The 16,631-nt window shown below is 37.8% G+C and overlaps 1 pseudogene; it reads left to right on the top strand.

The window, feature by feature from the left end:
• The first annotated feature begins 6,009 nt into the window (after positions 1-6,009).
• On the top strand, positions 6,010-15,608 carry LOC124089253 (26S proteasome non-ATPase regulatory subunit 10-like; annotated as a pseudogene).
• The last annotated feature ends 1,023 nt before the right edge of the window (positions 15,609-16,631 follow it).

The following is a 16,631-nucleotide window of genomic DNA, read 5'->3' as shown; positions in this document are numbered from 1 at the left end:
CTGTGGCTGCAGCACTGGTCATGACAGAGGATGTGAATCAATATAGAAATGGCACAGAGCCAAGGAGTGGCAAGGAGGGAGTAGTCTTGGTTGTTCGTGAGCTCAGTAAGACCCCCACCCCACCCCCGCACCCCATCCCCGATGAAACCAGCCAAACAGCCAAACTCACAGGTCCTGGCTTGAAAGAAGTCACCTGAATGCTGGTCAGTTCACCAGTCCAGCTGATAGAAATTGTATTTGTATTGCTTTTTTTTTTTTTTTTGGCCCATTTATGTTTCTAGACTAGAAAATTTCATAAGTGCTAATGACATATCTTTAGCCCAGCCTTTATCAGGAGAAACAGAATGGACATGGATTGAGCAAAGGAGTGGACAACATCAAAATGCAAATTAGTCGGATAATAATGAAAAGTGAAAAGCTTTTACCAATAATAAACCAAAATTACAGTTATGTTTACTTATTCATTTTATAGCCATTTGGTAAAACAGGAAGAACATCTGTTATGTGCAATGGGAATCCCCACTACAGTGCAAAGTAAATTAAATACAGTATACACAAATACAATGTACCGTTGTAGCCACTCTATGCCAGGAGCACATAGAAGCCTAGATTCTCATAAAGGTTCCAAATTATTTTAGAAGTCCCTTTGATATGATACCAACTCTCTTTACTCTTGCTTCTATATATTGTAGAACCAACTTCTTTTTTTTTTAATCTTGCCAGATTTTGATAATCATTTATGCATACAAAAGTATTTCTTGGGAAAATAGTAATAATAATAAATATAGTAATAAAATTAATTATGACATTAACAAACTTTTAGCGCACTTACTCTTTGTTAATCATTTTACTAAGGGTTTTTCATACACTAGAGCTTCTAATCCTATGTATTTCTTGACTTGATAAGTAGTACCGTGTTTCTCAATTTAAGGCAAGGGAATTTTAGATGAGGTTATTTTTTTGTTTTATTCTGTTGTCTTGTTTTGCAGTGTTGGGAACTGAACCTGAGGTATTGCAAATGCTACGCAAGCGCTCTAACAGTGAGCTTGAAGGAGCTTTTATTTTGTTCAAGATGACATGGTTGACTGAGCTGGAAATCAGGCAGTGCCTGGTATTCCTCTCACTGTCCTTCAGTCATGTTCTCAGCATTCTGAGAAGCCCTATGAGGTATCATACAGATTATTAATGAAGTGCTAAGTAAGATTTATAGATATATCAATGATTAATGAATGGGTTTTGATGTAGTTGCCCACTAATAAAGCTGAGAAAACATATATCAAAGAACTATTATCAGGTATTGAACACTACAGTCAATATAAGGCTACATACTTCAAAGAAGGGAAAGACTGAGAGCCCATGTTTATTTACCTCAGTCTTTTGCTGGGGACACTATCAACTGACACAGGGGCATAGAGCTAACCCTGGGAAGAGGTTGGCAGCTTCACCAGTGACTTTTTGTTCAGAATACTGAAGAGAAGGGAAATACACCCAAGAGTTGCAGGTTTTGGCACAGGGGTCCCCTGGTATCTAACTGAATTCTAAGTTCTGCATAGCAGACAAACCTCCATGGGGTCTGGCAAATTGGTTACTGGGGACATTGTGATTAATCAAAATTCCAGAAGACCCATCATACTGAGAGAGGTTGGAATTTTAATGAACTGAGGTTGAAGTTCCAATGAGCATTGTAGAAAAACCAAGACAATCAGGTCAGAACCCCCAAAGCCCACACATTAGGAAAATGAGCTAGTCTAGCCATAGAGTAAGGCTTACTACATAATACCCTTCACAAAATCTAAAACTATCACAGAATTTAATCCCTTGGCTAATACATGAATAGTGTGAAAGAAAACATTTCAGTACTCTATAAAAGAATACCAACAAAGCAAATCAAAGCAGAAAAACAAATACAGACGTTAATAGCCTACCACCCAAGTGATTCTAAAATGCAATAAAAATATGCAAAACACGCAAAGCCAAAAATATAGCAAATTTCAGAAAAGATAATCAGAATAAATAGATCCAAAGGTGAAAAAAATATTTGGAATTAGAAGATTAGGTTTTTAAAACTGCTGCTGTACATAGGTTCAGTGATTTAAAGGAATATATGAGCATAATCAATAAACAGATTGCTTCTGTCAGTTAATAAATGATAACTATCAAAAAGAACAAAATAAAATTTCCATGACTGAAAAATAAACTATCAGAAATAAAATATTTTCTGAGTGGGCTTAATAGTAGATTGGAAGATTCAGAAAGAAAAAAAAGAGTGGGTTCATATAGATCTCCATAGATTTACTGAACCAAAACAATAAGATTAAGGAAAAAAGATTGGAAACATGAAGAGAATTTCAGTGATGTATGAAATAGTATCCACTGGTCTAACATATCTGTGGCGTTCTAGGAAAAACGGAAAGAGATTGGAGAGGGAAAAGAAAAAAGGGAGGAATAATGGAAAGGAGATTAAATTCTTTCCAAATTTGATGAAAAATGCCAACTTGCATATTCTAGAGGCTCAATATACCTAGATGATGATGATGATAATAATAATAATATTGATATTGCTTAATTATACCAATTACCAATAATTATAATAATAATATTGATATTGCTTATTTATACCAATTACCAATATTCAAAGAAAAATCATTCTTTCAAACGTCATAGTAAAGCTGCTAAAACTACAGGTAAAGAGAAAATTTTAAAAAGACAGAGGACAAAGCAGACATATTTGATACATAGGAAGAATCATAATAATATTTTAGATTTCTTGGTTGACAGGAGTAAACATCAAGGATGAATAAACAACATGAATCAGCAAAAGGACTTGTTTTGGACTTGTTTTGGACTTTGCAGTGACTAAGTGACTTTTTAGTTGTAAACATGTTTTGGTTATAGGATGACTAGATAGTATGCCCATGTTAGATAAGTTGATGATGTAACTAGGTAGTGTGCTTATGTTAGATAAGTTAGACATAAACAAGTTTGTTGTAAACATATAGAGTATATAAGCGCGAGGGAAACTCCATGTATTTGCTCACAATCAACTCTCATCGCCTGAGAGTAAGATCGTGCAGTGTGAGCCAGTCACCTCGTGTATTGCTTTGTGTGGTGTGCGAATAAACCAGCATTTCAAAAGGCAATCGAGTTCGTGCTTGGTGTTCGCGTACGTCGCGGTCCGGGGTCCAGTGCAGATATCCGGAAGGGAACTCCTGGTAACCAGACAAGGCTGAGAAGCTGCTCGTGACATTGGTCAAAATTAACATAAACTTGAAGACAATGAAAGATCTCTACAGTGCTCAAACAACAATGACCACAAAATCAGTCTAGAATTTTATATCTAGGAGAAATAGAGTATGAAAATGAAAACAAGAAAAGGATTTTTTAGGTAACTAAAAATAGAGAACTACACTGCAAATAATGTTAAAGGAATAGCAGGCTGAAAAAATATTACCAGGTAAAAATCTGAGTATTCGGGAAAAAATGAAGAGTTCTGTAACTTGTAAATATGTAGAAAAACAGAAGACCTCTCTTTTTCTCAATTCTTAATTTCTCTTTAAGCAAGAATAATAAAAATATGTTGTGTCATTTTTAATATATCTAAAAAATGACAATAATAACACAAAAATTGGAGGTAACAGAGTCATTAATTTTGTTAGTTTCTCATAGTACATGTGAAATATTGTATTATTAATTCAGACAGACCATGTTATGTTAAAACACATATTGTAATTTCTAGAGTAAACACTGCAAAATAATATAAGATGTTCTAAAAATACAATAGATCAGGAAAAGATAGAATATTCAAAAATTCAATGTGAAGCCAAAAGGAGATGCGAAAGAAAGAAAAAAGGAATAAGAAACTTGTGATACTAAGGAAAACAGCAAGGTGATAGATTTAAATTCAACTCTTCAATTATATTAAATGTAAATGTGTTTAAAGACAAAGATTGTAAGACTTCATTTAAAGAAGTAAAACAACTATTTTCTGTTTATAAGAAATGCTCTTTTACATACATGGCTAGATCAAAACAAAAGCAACAGATAAGCTACAAGGTAAATAGTAATCACAGTAAAGCAGGAGTGGCCACATGAATTGTCACAGAATGGGCTTGAAGAGAGTAAGCATTACCTGAGATGGAGAGACCATTTTTGTAATGTTAAAATTGTCAAGAAGACATAACAGTCCTGAATGTGTCTGTACCCAATATAGACATCTTAATGCAGGAAGCGAAGTTTTAGAAATGAGACATTTAAAAAAGAAAAAGCTATATTTATACCTGGTGATCTTAGTACCACTCTCTCAAGAACTAGACAATAATCAGTAAATCTATAAAAGAAATAAGCTTCCATTTATAGAATAAATAACCAACAACCACAGAAACATATCCTTTCATAGAATATCTATGCAATATTCACCATGATAGACCACACTCTGTGTCATAAACTAAGTCTTGATGGATTTCTAAGAACTGAAATAGTATAACATGTGCTTTCTGAGCACATCAGAATTAAGTTAGAAATCATTAACAAAACATCTGAAAAATCTCAACATATTTGGAAATTAAGCTACATACTATTAAACTACCCATGGGTCACAATCTGGAATTTGGAAACTGTTTTGAACTAAATGATGTTGAAAATTCAAATTATATGAAAACGTATGAGATATATCTAAAGTAGTATTTAGAGGGAAACAGATAGCTTTAGATGCTTGTACTAGGAAAGAGAAAAAAGAAAGGTTTAAAATAAATGATATAAGAAGCTAGAAAAATGAAGAAAAACTGCCCTCAAATGAAGCAAAGCAATAATAAAGATAAGAGAAGATATGAACAAAATAGAAAATAGACCCTGAAATTGAGAAAATAGGTATAATTCAAATTGTTTCTTTGAAAATATTAACAAGACAATAAAGAACAGATATTACTATATAAGGAATAAAAGAGGAAACAAATCTATATAATTAAAATAAAAATAAGAAAATACTAAAAATAGTTTTATACTAAGAAACTAGGAAAATGAATAAATTCTTGAACACAAATTAGTAGAACGTACACAAAAAGAAATAGAAATTCTCAATAGCCCTATATTGAATAAAGAAATAAAATTTATAATTTAAGATCTTTTTATAGAGTATCTCTAGTTCCATTTAGGTTTGGTGGTGAACTCGCTCAAATATGTAAGGAAGAGATTACATTAACCTTACACAAATTCTTTAAAAAATAGATCAGACAGATCACTTCCCAAGAGGTCAGCATAACCTGATACCAAACCTGACAAGGACAATTCATGAAAAGTAAATTAAAAAAAAACACCTTTAAGCAATAATAACAAATTTAATTCACATTCTGTAAAAAAGGATAGTAGGGCTGGGGTTGTGGCTTAGCAATACAGTACTCACCTAGCAAGTGCAAGGCCCTGGGTTCAATCCTCAGCACCACATAAGAATAAATAAAATAAAGGTACTGTGTTCAACTACAACTAAAAAAATAAATATTAAAAAAGGATACTATATCATGTCCTTTATTTTTTCCCCTAGTAAAACTGGCTAAACATTTTTAAAATTCTTCAATATCATTCAGAGAATAAAAAACAAAAATTATATTTTCACCTCAGTAAATGAAGAAAAAAGTTTAAAAAAGAAACAAGGAATTTTCTGAGATTGATAAAAGGCATCTACAGAAATATACACTCCACACATAGTACCTAATTGGGAAAGAAGGAATGATTTTTCTTAAGATAGTAAGGCAATGACTACTCTTTCTAGAGAGGGCAGAAGGGTGGCAGGGGGTTAGAAATGATGGTGGAATGTGATAAGCATCATTATCCAAAGTACATGTATACTTTATATACAACCAGAGATATGAAAAAATGTGCTCTATATGTGTAATATGAATTGTAATGCATTCCGCTGTCATATATAAAAAATCAATAAAAAAGGACATTATACTGGAGGTCCTAGCCAGCACCTCAAAGCTGGGTAGAAGACATCTACTGCCTGCTTTCACGGACATGGGGTATGAGAGAATCCTACTAGGATCAAAAAGTGAGCTTAGCAAGGCAACAGGATACAAGGTCAGTATAAAAATCTGCATATTTCTATACAGTAGATATACTACATATTTCTATAAAACAATGATGATTAGATTTTTTTCTTTGATGGTTCTGGGGATTGACTCAAGGCCTTGCACATTCTAGATAAATGCTCTACCCCTGAACTATTTCCCCAGTCTAGCGATGGCAGTTGGAAAATGAAATTTAAACTGTACCACTTACAACAGTATAAAAAAAAAATCACACAAAGGACCTCTATACTGAATATTCAAAACAGTGATGAGGAAAATAAAACAAAGAGATATATTATGTTCATAAATTTACTATTCAAAATTATTAGGATATCTTCTCTTCCCCTAAATGATCTATAGGTTCAGTGCAATTTCCCTTAAAATGTCCCAAGTCTTATCAGAGAAAACATTTGGTCCCTAGTTATTTGAGATTGGCTTACTTCACTTAGCATGATATTCTCCAACTCTGTCCATTTACCTGCAAATGCCATAATTTTATTCTCTTTTAATGCTGAGTGATATTCTGTTGTATATATGTATCACAGTTCTTTATCCATTCATCTACTGAAGGGCATCTAGGTTGGTTCCACAGTTTAGCGATTATGAATTGTGCTGCTATAAATATTGAAGTGGCTGTCTCCATGTAGTATGCTATCCTTAAGTCTTTAGGGTATAGACTGAGGAATCCAAAATGAGGGAGGTGTGTGTGGGGAGGAGGCAAAGGGAAGGTTGGGAGGGGGTCAAAGAAGAAGGAAAAATGGTGGGATGAGACGGACATCGTTACCCAAGGTACAAGTATGATTTCACGAATGGTGTGACTTAACGTATAGCTAGAGAAGTGAAAAATTCTGCTCCATTTATGTATAATGAATTGAAGAGCTTTCTACGGTCATGTATAACTGATTAGAACTAATAAATAAATAATAAGACAAAAATTATCTTCATAATTTCAAATTAATTTGTTAAAATATAATTTACATGCAACTTAATTTTTAAAGTTCAGTTACAGGGTTGAAAGATTGAGAGTTTATTATATTCAATAAGCATCAGAATAATACCACCAAAATATCATTACAAAGACACTTTTTAAAAAAACTCCTATATATATATATGTGTGTGTGTGTGTGTGTGTGTATATATATATATATATATATATATATATACACATATATATATATATATAAAAGCTCATATGCATTTAAATATATTTGGGAGCAGATGTGAATATGAATATATACATATAACATGTAATTTGTGGACTGTAAATATTAATATTTAATTTCTCAATGTGAGCACTCAAATATGTACACATATACATAAAACAATTTCAATTGCTCTTAAGAAAAAAATGTCCCAGGTCTTTTAAAAGCCCTTTCAAGGGAATTAAAAAAAATTATATGGAAATTCAGAGGACCTAGAATATTAGCCATCTAGGAAAAGAACAGAGGCTGTATGCTACCCTATTTATAGAGTAGTAGTCAAGGAAGAGCAGCTTGGTATAAATAGATAAATGAAACGAAATAGCCCAGAATTTGACTCATACTATGACATTGACTAATCATATTTTATTCTTAATATATGGTAATATTAAGCTAATGAAAACAGTGATTTCATGGAACACAAGTATTTGTAAAATCCTATCCATTGAAACTTCTCTGGGGTTCTGTTCAGACCAGGCCCTTCCCAGTCAACCTGGAGAATCTAATTTTTGGCATTTCCACATCCCACTTACAGCACACTGATTTACAAACACAAAACTGAGGCACCTGTATCAAGATGGAGGAACCTGAAAACTGAAAAAATGCAACTTGTTAGAAGATATATACAGTATTTATGTAGAGTTTATAAACTGGAGAATATTACTTTCAAATATTTATAGGTGCATTACAATGTATCTCTGAAAGGGATACATACTTAATCCGTGACAGTGATCATCTTTGGGGGTATATCAGTTTGCTAGGGTTGCTCTAACAAAATACATAAACTGGGAGATTATTTATTTATTTATTTTAGTTGTAGATGAATAGCACACCTTTATTTTATTTGCTTATTTTTATGCAGTGCTAAGGATAGAACCCAGTGCCTCACACATGCTAGACAAGCGCTCTGCCACTGAGCTACAATCCCAGACCTGGGGGAGAGGAACAACAAATTTTAATGGTCTTGCAATTCCAAGAGACCAGAAGTCCATACCCCATATGACTTCATCTGAACTATTGTATTAACAATAGTCTTTTTCCAAATAAGGTCCCCTTCTGAGGTCCTGGGAATTAGGACTTTGACATATAAATTTTGAGGGTCCAGAATTTGATCCATAACAGGAAGAAAGGGAAGTCAAGGGCACCTGAGCACACCCAGGGGCCTAATGTGTCTCAACTGTTTTTTATAAGAGAGACTTCAACCAAATATAATAGAATGATACAAAATGATAATGTTGGGTGATAGACATAATGTTTTTGTAATGTCATCCAAATGATGGAATGTTTTTATACTTTAGAAAGTTCCTTAAAAATAAGACAAAAACAAAACAAAACAAAAAAACACAACTCCCTAGGAGACCAGTAAAGGAGAGAAAGAAGGTAGAGAAGGAAGAAGGAGGGGAGGACATGGGGAAGTACTGGAGAATGAAATCTACCAAATTATGCTACGACCATGTATTAATATACCACAATCCTGCATACATATGTACATATATACCATGATATAATATAATATATGCATACTACACATAATATAATTTATATATATATATAATTATAATGCACATGATGCAATAATAATAATAGGAGGGAGATAAACTGAGTAAGCCAGTGGATCAGGGAGAGGAAGGAGGGAGGGAGGTCCAGTACTGGGGAATGAGATGGATCCTATTATGTGCAATCATGAATCCCGCTATAATGTATAATTATAATGCACCAATAAGAAATACAAATAAATTTTTAAAAACTCTGTTTTTTAAAAAAGCTCCTGGTTGCTTGTGCTTCGCTGAGATCCTGAGAAAGTGAAGTGGAAGGGTATGTGTCTAACCTGGCCTACAGCAGGAAGGTAGCAGAGTTGAAGGAGAGCATCCTGGCTGATAAATCACTGGCTACTAGACTGACCAGGACAGCTGAACTGCATTGCACTGGGCATCTTCAGCTGGGCATACTGAAATTGTGGAATTCTTGCTGTAACTTGGAGTGCCAGTGAATGATCAAGATGATGCAGGCTGGTCTCCTCTTCATATCGCTGTTTCTGCTGCCTGGGATGAAATTGTAAAAGCGCTCCTGGCAAAAGGTGCTCAAGTGAATGCCATCAGTCAAACTGGCTGTACCCCCTACCTTGTGCAGCTTCCAAAAACAGGCATGAGATTGCTGTTCATGTTTCTAGAAGGTGGGACTAATCCAGATGCTAAGGATCATTATGAGGCTACAGCAATGCACTGGGTAGCAGCCAAGGGTAACTTGAGGTTGATTCATATCCTTCTGTACAGAGCATCCACAAACATCCAGGACACTGAGGGTAACGCTCCTCTGTACTTAGCCTGTGACTGACGAGAAGCAAAGCTGCTGGCGAGTATGTACATTAAGAATAAGGAAGAAAAGACACCCTGCAAGGTGTCAAAGGTGGCCCGACTTTGATACTCAAGAGAATGGTGGAAGGTGAGACAGCTTGGACATATTCTTACTTTGTATGTTTTGTGGTCCCCAAGGTCCCAGAACTAAGGTTCTTGCACACAAAATGTCATGTATGCATGATGTTTCTCACCTTCAAATTGTACCAGTGTGTTATAGTGTTCCTGCTGAGGTACTTGTTCTAAGCTTACAACTTGTTTTCCAGGCATTGAATAACTGTTGAGATTGTTGTACTGTTGTCCTGTGTTATTCTGCATTAAATTTTGATTAATTCTCAGTAAGTGATTCCATGGCTTTTGAGGGTCTTCATCATCCTCTGGTGTACCTTCTCTCCCCCTCTGAAGCAGAAACATCCCAATAGCAAACAGACCAGTTTTTCTGTCAGATATTTCTAGGTGGATTTTGTATGTTCTTCTGTGGAGTTGAAACACATCTTAACTTGTTTTCCAAGCTCACTCAGAGGCCTATGCCAAAAATTTCTGTTTTTTTTTTTTTTCAACTATGAGGATTAATTTATTTTTGTTAGAAGAGGAATACTGATATATTTTATTGGACCAAATTTTAAGTTGGCAGGTATGCCCTGACTCTGTGTACCATGCATCTTTCTGATAAGCTGTTTTCCTCCCAAACAAGACATATTATATTTAAAAAGGAAACATTAAAGTACCTGTAATGGTCCACAATATATTGAAAAGAATACCAAACTTGTTCAAGTGATATGTAACCAAAAGGTATTTTGATTTGTATTTTAGGAACTAAAAAAATAAAATATTGAAAGAATCTCCCAATTTTTCTTGCAAGTTAGTCAGATGTTCACCTTAAGCCATAAAATCATGAGTAGAGACATTTCTCGGTTTTGAAAAAAAAAAAAGCTCCTAAGTGGTTTTAATGCTTTGTAACACGTTGGGAAATGACGTTAACAGAGGGCTCCTCTTCTAGAAAGATTGCCCAGGGTGGGAGAAAGGCACCTAATGTACATGCTCAGGAATGAGCCACTCTTAGGAAGGAGGGTCCTAGCTGTGCTGAAGTCCTCTAGGCATCTGAAGCAGAAGCGAGTGGTGGAAGCTTTCATGACACTCAATTTCAGCTCAATATAACAAAACACTTGCTGACCCACCCGAGCTGTCCACAAGGGTGATGTTTAGGGCAAAATGTCACACCACTGAGAACTTGAGTGTCTCCAGCTAGCCAGCCCTGAGGTTCTTCACCATCTGACCTTCTGTGCCTCTGCAGAACTCTCCAGAATCCTACCCTGGAACCCTGTGCCAGGAGTAAAAAATGGAGGTACCATTACTTTGATGTTTTCTGCTTTTGAAGAATTATGCTACTCCTGATGTCCACTATGTCCTGTTTAAGTCCTCACAAACAATCAGCATAGCAATTGATTCTTTTTTTTTAAGGTATTTTTTAGTCGTAGATGGATGCAATATCTTTATTTATTTATTTTTATGTGGTGCTAAGGATCGAACCCAGTTCTTCACCTGTGCAAGGCAGGTGCTCTACCACTGAGCCCCAGCCCCAGCCCTGCATTGATTCTTGAATCATGTTGGAAATTATTTAGCAACATTGACCTTGTTCTTTTTGAAAATTGGGACATGTGCTCTTCATCATTCTCAGTATTTCTCCTATTCTCTGCATCCCCTTGGTGATCACTAAGGAGTCGGTGATCATACCTGCTACCTGGCTCTTCCTAGAGTTGGGTTTTTAGGAATAACTAGAGAGAAGAGGCATAAGGTGGGGGTTCACTCTGTGGCTTTCCCAGTTCACAAATCTCGACTCGGTCACTCATTCATTGAATGCTACATGCAGCCTGTGGAGCCTCAGTTCTCTCCGGGAACTTAATTTCCTAATTCAGAGAATGGCTGTGGAGAGGGAATGAGAATGCACACGACACGGGATATACAGTAAGTACTCAATCAGTGTCAAACATCTCCCAGTCTAGGTGATGGCTTCATCAGAGCACTGTCTTCCCAGGCCCAAGGGAACGCTCAACAGAAGCCGTGGATACAAAACAGGAGCTTCCATTGTTAGTTCCAATCTCTTTCCATGGCCCATCACATACATAGACGTTCTTCTCAGTGCAGTCCACACTAAAATCCACCCCCTCCTTCCACCCACTCCTTTTGGATCTTGGAAACTCTTAAAATACATAGGCTTCTGTTTTTTCATCACTGTGGCCAAAATACCAGACAAAAACAATTAGAGGAGGAAAAGTTTATGTGGCTCACAGTTTCAGAGATCTCAGTCCGTAGATGGCTGATTCCATAGCTCTGGGCCCAAGGAGAGGCAGAACATCATGGTGGAGTGTGGAGAAGAAACACAGCTCAGGATCTGACCACCAGGAAGCAGAGAGAGCACCACTCACCAGGGACAAAATATAAACCCCAATGGCACACCTTCAGTGGCGGTCTTCCTCTAGCCATACCCCCATCTGCCTACAGTTACCACCCACTGAATACATTCAATGAGATTAATGCACTAATGAGAATAAAGTTCTCTAACCCAATTATTTCACTCTAAACGTTTTTGTGCTATCTCACTCATGAACTTTTGTGGGACACCTCACATCTGCACTTCAGATTTTTCAATTTCATTGCAAGATGCTACTACTGGGTATAAGTCCCTTCCTTCCTTCTGCTGCCCAGGTCTTTGAGTAACCCCAGCTCCCTGGAAGACCTTGGTCCGTCCTTCTCATCCTTGGAGAGAAGACTCCTTCATTTTTCTCATCAAAAACATTCCCAGTTTTTCATCAGAACTTCATTTATCCCTTGTTCCTTCTTCAAATAACGCTGTTTCCTTTGTTATGTAGGGGAAAACAAAACCATCTCCAACAGTCTTTGGAACACGATAGGTGTTAAATGAAACTTCTGTTTTCTTTAATTCTTTTGCAACATTTAAAACAACATTTTCTTCCAAGATTTCCCTTCTTCTTCTTCCAAACATCTGTTTGGATTCGTGGTAACAATTCTTTGTATGTCTCTGGGAGATGAAATTAACTCTGGGAGTATGGGGGTAGATGAGAAAGAGGAGTTGGAGATGGCTCTCAGTTTCATAGCCTGGGGACCTGGGAATTGGTAATGGCTTTTACAGAAAGGAGGGAGAGTGGAACAGGCTTTATGGGGAGGAGAGGTTGCTTGGTTTTTATGATGTTGGATTTCATGTACTGGTGAGACCTGCTGGTGTATCAGAATCTGCTCAGCAGATAGTTGATGGAGCTCCACACTCAGGAGTGTCCAATGGATAAGGCAGGGATAACGGGAGTGTTAGTCACGAGGAAATCACAAGGAAGAACAGTGTAGGAGGGGGCAGGTATCAGCTGACAGTACTCTGGAAAACTGGTTTTATCCTGGTGGGGGAGGAATTTGGTCCTCTGAAGACAGAAGAGAAATCATCAGAGATAAGAGCAGAATTAGATGAGCATTTGTCATGGAAGAGACTCGAGGGGGACATTAAATAATTTAAACACTTTTGCAACAAATGGCTCAGAGGATTTTAAGATGAAAACCGAGAAAGCTTATTGGGTTTTTCCCTCGGCATAGCAACAATAGAATCACCCAGCAGACACACCACTCACCTCTCAAGATGGAACCGATGTGTTGTTTCCCAATACATCACTTCAACAGTGACTAGCTCTAGGAGACATTGGAATTTGTTACAACCCTCTTCTAAATGGAGGGAAAGGAAGCTATGTGGATAGGCGGAAAGACTCGACAGCATTAGCCTTTGAAAGAACTGGGGCTGTCACTTTTGGTGCTTGGTGGCAAACCAAGAGTTTCTTCTTATTTCATTGCTACGGAAAACTTATCTCTAGTATGAAGTTACAGAGTTAGAGAAGGAAATCCCGGGCATTGAGGAATTAATGTGGGGAGTGCAAACTACTCTTTCAGGGAATTGAGCAGGTAGAGGGAGTAACCAAGGGTATGCTGGAGAAAAAGTCACTGCGGATGGGGGAGACAGATGTAGGGAGATGAGATGACATCAGCAGAAATGACAAGAGACCCCACTGCCGGCTTTTGTAACCTCCTTGGGAAAGTTCTGTTAAAATGGGACTGAGTTCTTCCAAGGCAAGCACAGGAACAGGCTGACAAGGGCCAAAAAATGCCCAGTGTGATCAGGGAGCAGAGACATCTTGGAGCATGACAGCAGGAGGAGGCTAGGTTGGGGACAGCCGAAAAGATGGAGACTCGTGAAGAACTGAGTGTTTTGAGAGGACAAATGTAGAGCGATGGAAAGAGGCTACTCTACCAAAGGGAGCAGCCCACAAAGTGTGCACTGGGGGCCCCGACTTCTGATGGTGAAAGAACTGGCAATGCCCGTCCAGATGCTTGGCTGGATACAGTTTCTGGGGAAACCTTGTCACAGGGCATGGTATGTTGGACTTGCCGTTCTGTAATGCAGTGGACGTGAAGGTGCTGCTGGACTTGGTAATTTGCAATATATTTCTTGGACTATTGGACATTTTGGATTTGAGTTTCATTTGGTGGTACTGTATGGAAATGCATAGGTCAAACCAATTTCAATTTCAAATATTAACACAACTAGAAGTTCCTCGTGTCTTAATTAGGGGTCATCAACTCCCTTGTAAAGTGGTCCTGTCAGGCCTGCCTGGGGTAATTTGGGGAGTTCAGTGAAGCTTAAAATGAAGGATTTGATGGTCAGTTTTTTTTCAGTCATATTGTTTTGTTCTCTAGCAAATAATGGGTAACCCAGACTCCAATTAGAGCAGTATTCAAATAATTTCATATTTGCATATTTGAATTGACCGTCTACGGGAAGGAGAGGCCAGGCCATGCAGATCTCCAATTATTCAGAGCAATTAGAAGAGATGATCAGACACTTCTGAGGTCTCATTAGCAGACGTGCTGGCTGCTCCAACATCTCCACAGATCACAGCGGCAACCGGGCCTGGCCGCCCACATTCTCTTTCTGGAGAGTTCTGCAGACAGTGACTCACTTGAGTCATACAAAAGTAGCTATTTTTCACTGGTGATTTCTGCTTTCCCTCTGAAAAGTCATTCATTACTGCCTTTCGTCTAAAATATATTTTGCAAATACCAATGTCTTTCTCTTCCTAAAAGCTCTCTAATTTCTGTTTTTGATCTAAATCTTTTTTCATCTTGGTACTTAATACCAGACTGTAGTGGCATTAAACTTGGTGCTTAGAAGACTAACTTTTGGAAAATGAGGCATCCAGCATTTTAGGTTTTGGTGCCTTCAACCATGATTGCTATGATAGATGAAAGCACTGATAGATGCTTTAGGAATAGATCAGGGTTTTGATGCTACAAATGCTCAAGTTGGCACTTGCTACCAGTTTCCAAACTAAGTATTTCCCCCGTAATGACACGCAAGCCTCTCACTGGCATAGTCTCCATGCCACCCCCAAAACCACTGAGCAGATTCAGAGTGATGGTTTCCTTTTCCTTGCATACAATGTCACCATGCAGAGCCTGGCCTTAAAAGACATCCTACATCCCAAAATCCAGACTTCAAACCAGAGCAAAGCAATCCTTAGCATTTCCAAGCTTCCATATTTAATTTCCTTGTGAAGCAGAGGTGAGGTGGAAGGGGATTAGAAGCCGTAGTGTCTGTGATTCACTGATGCTCCTGGACCAGCTGAACCTGATTTAATCCTCTCCTGTTCTGGAGGCCCCATGTGCTGCCTATCTGGTGACTTCTCCCAGGGAAGGGAAATGTCTGTGTAAGATCCAGGTCTGCTGAATGGCTGGTGCTCACTCTGGCCCAGTTCAGGGATGAGCAAGGGCAGGGCATAGATGAGGCTGAAGGCATTGGTCTGGTCCTTGTCTTTGTGGAGAATTCTTGGTTACTTGCTGTGATTGCCTCGTCCGTCGTTCTTTCTCATTCCTGAGGTCTCTCTTGCTCTTCCTCTGTGTCCTCCCCAGCATACAAGACTGTGGAACAAGACATCTGATACAAACAGTGGCTGATGGGAAAGGAATTTCTTTTTTGAGTCCCAACTTCCAGAAGTCCCCAGGAGTCAAGTGTCTACTGTATAATACAACTGCTATTAGTAGAGAAGCAGCTCACATGATATTGTTTGATTAAACTGACTCTTAATATACCAACTTCAACTTCCAGAAGTTTCCTTGGATGTTTGACTCCTTATGTGTTTTCTTCCTACTCCTGGAAAATTTCTTATGTATTTATTCTTTGAGTACAGAAGAGGCGATTTGCTAACAAAAACATCTTGTGTTAAGTAAATGTGGTCTTTTGAAAGAAGTCCTAGCAATTTCTTAAATGTCATAAAACCTAATAAAAATGGTCCATCTTTAAGACATGGGCACTTGGTCTTTTGTTTTGGAGCTGGTGGAGTTCTCCTTGTCTGGATCCAGTCATTCCAGTGTCCCACCTTTGTTTTCTTCTAGGAAAAAGACTTCTGAGAGCCATATTTGCTACCTGGCCTCAGAAACGTCACAAATGTGTCCCAGTGAGCTTGAGTGAGAATGCAGTGCTTGGAGTCCTCAGCATGCAAATTGCAGCAGCCTATGAGGAAAGGTGATGAGGACCACAACCAAGTTAAGATAGCGCCTGGCAGTATGCTAGGAGGAGTGGTTTCTGAGTAATGCCAGCGAGCCATTAAGATGATAGAGCTTCCTTAATGACTGACTGCTGTGTCTAGATTATGTCAATTAAGTTAAGCTGTGGTAATCATTATGCTGAGGATTCCTTATTGGTTGACTGCTGTATCTAGTTTATGTTAATTAAGTTAAGCTGTGTGTAATTAATTGGGTATATATACTTCTCTGTCCCGTAATAAAGCGTCTCCTGCTCCTGCTGTATCAACCTTCACGAGTTGCTCGTCACCCCGTGGTTAGTTTGCCCAGCCAGACTGCGGCAGAAAGGTGTCATGAAAATCCTACAAATCGACACCTTTTGCTATTTATGGTGCTTAGCAATGAGAGGAAGCTCACCGATGAGGAGTAGGGGTGGGGGA

This window comes from Marmota monax, unplaced genomic scaffold, assembly GCF_021218885.2.
Source record: "Marmota monax isolate L192 unplaced genomic scaffold, Marmota_monax_Labrador192_F-V1.1 WCK01_AAM20220418_F8-fsc00125, whole genome shotgun sequence".
Classification (NCBI taxonomy): domain Eukaryota; kingdom Metazoa; phylum Chordata; class Mammalia; order Rodentia; family Sciuridae; genus Marmota; species Marmota monax.
The sequence above is the reverse complement of the archived record's forward strand: the minus strand, read 5'-3'. Positions and strand labels throughout refer to the sequence as shown.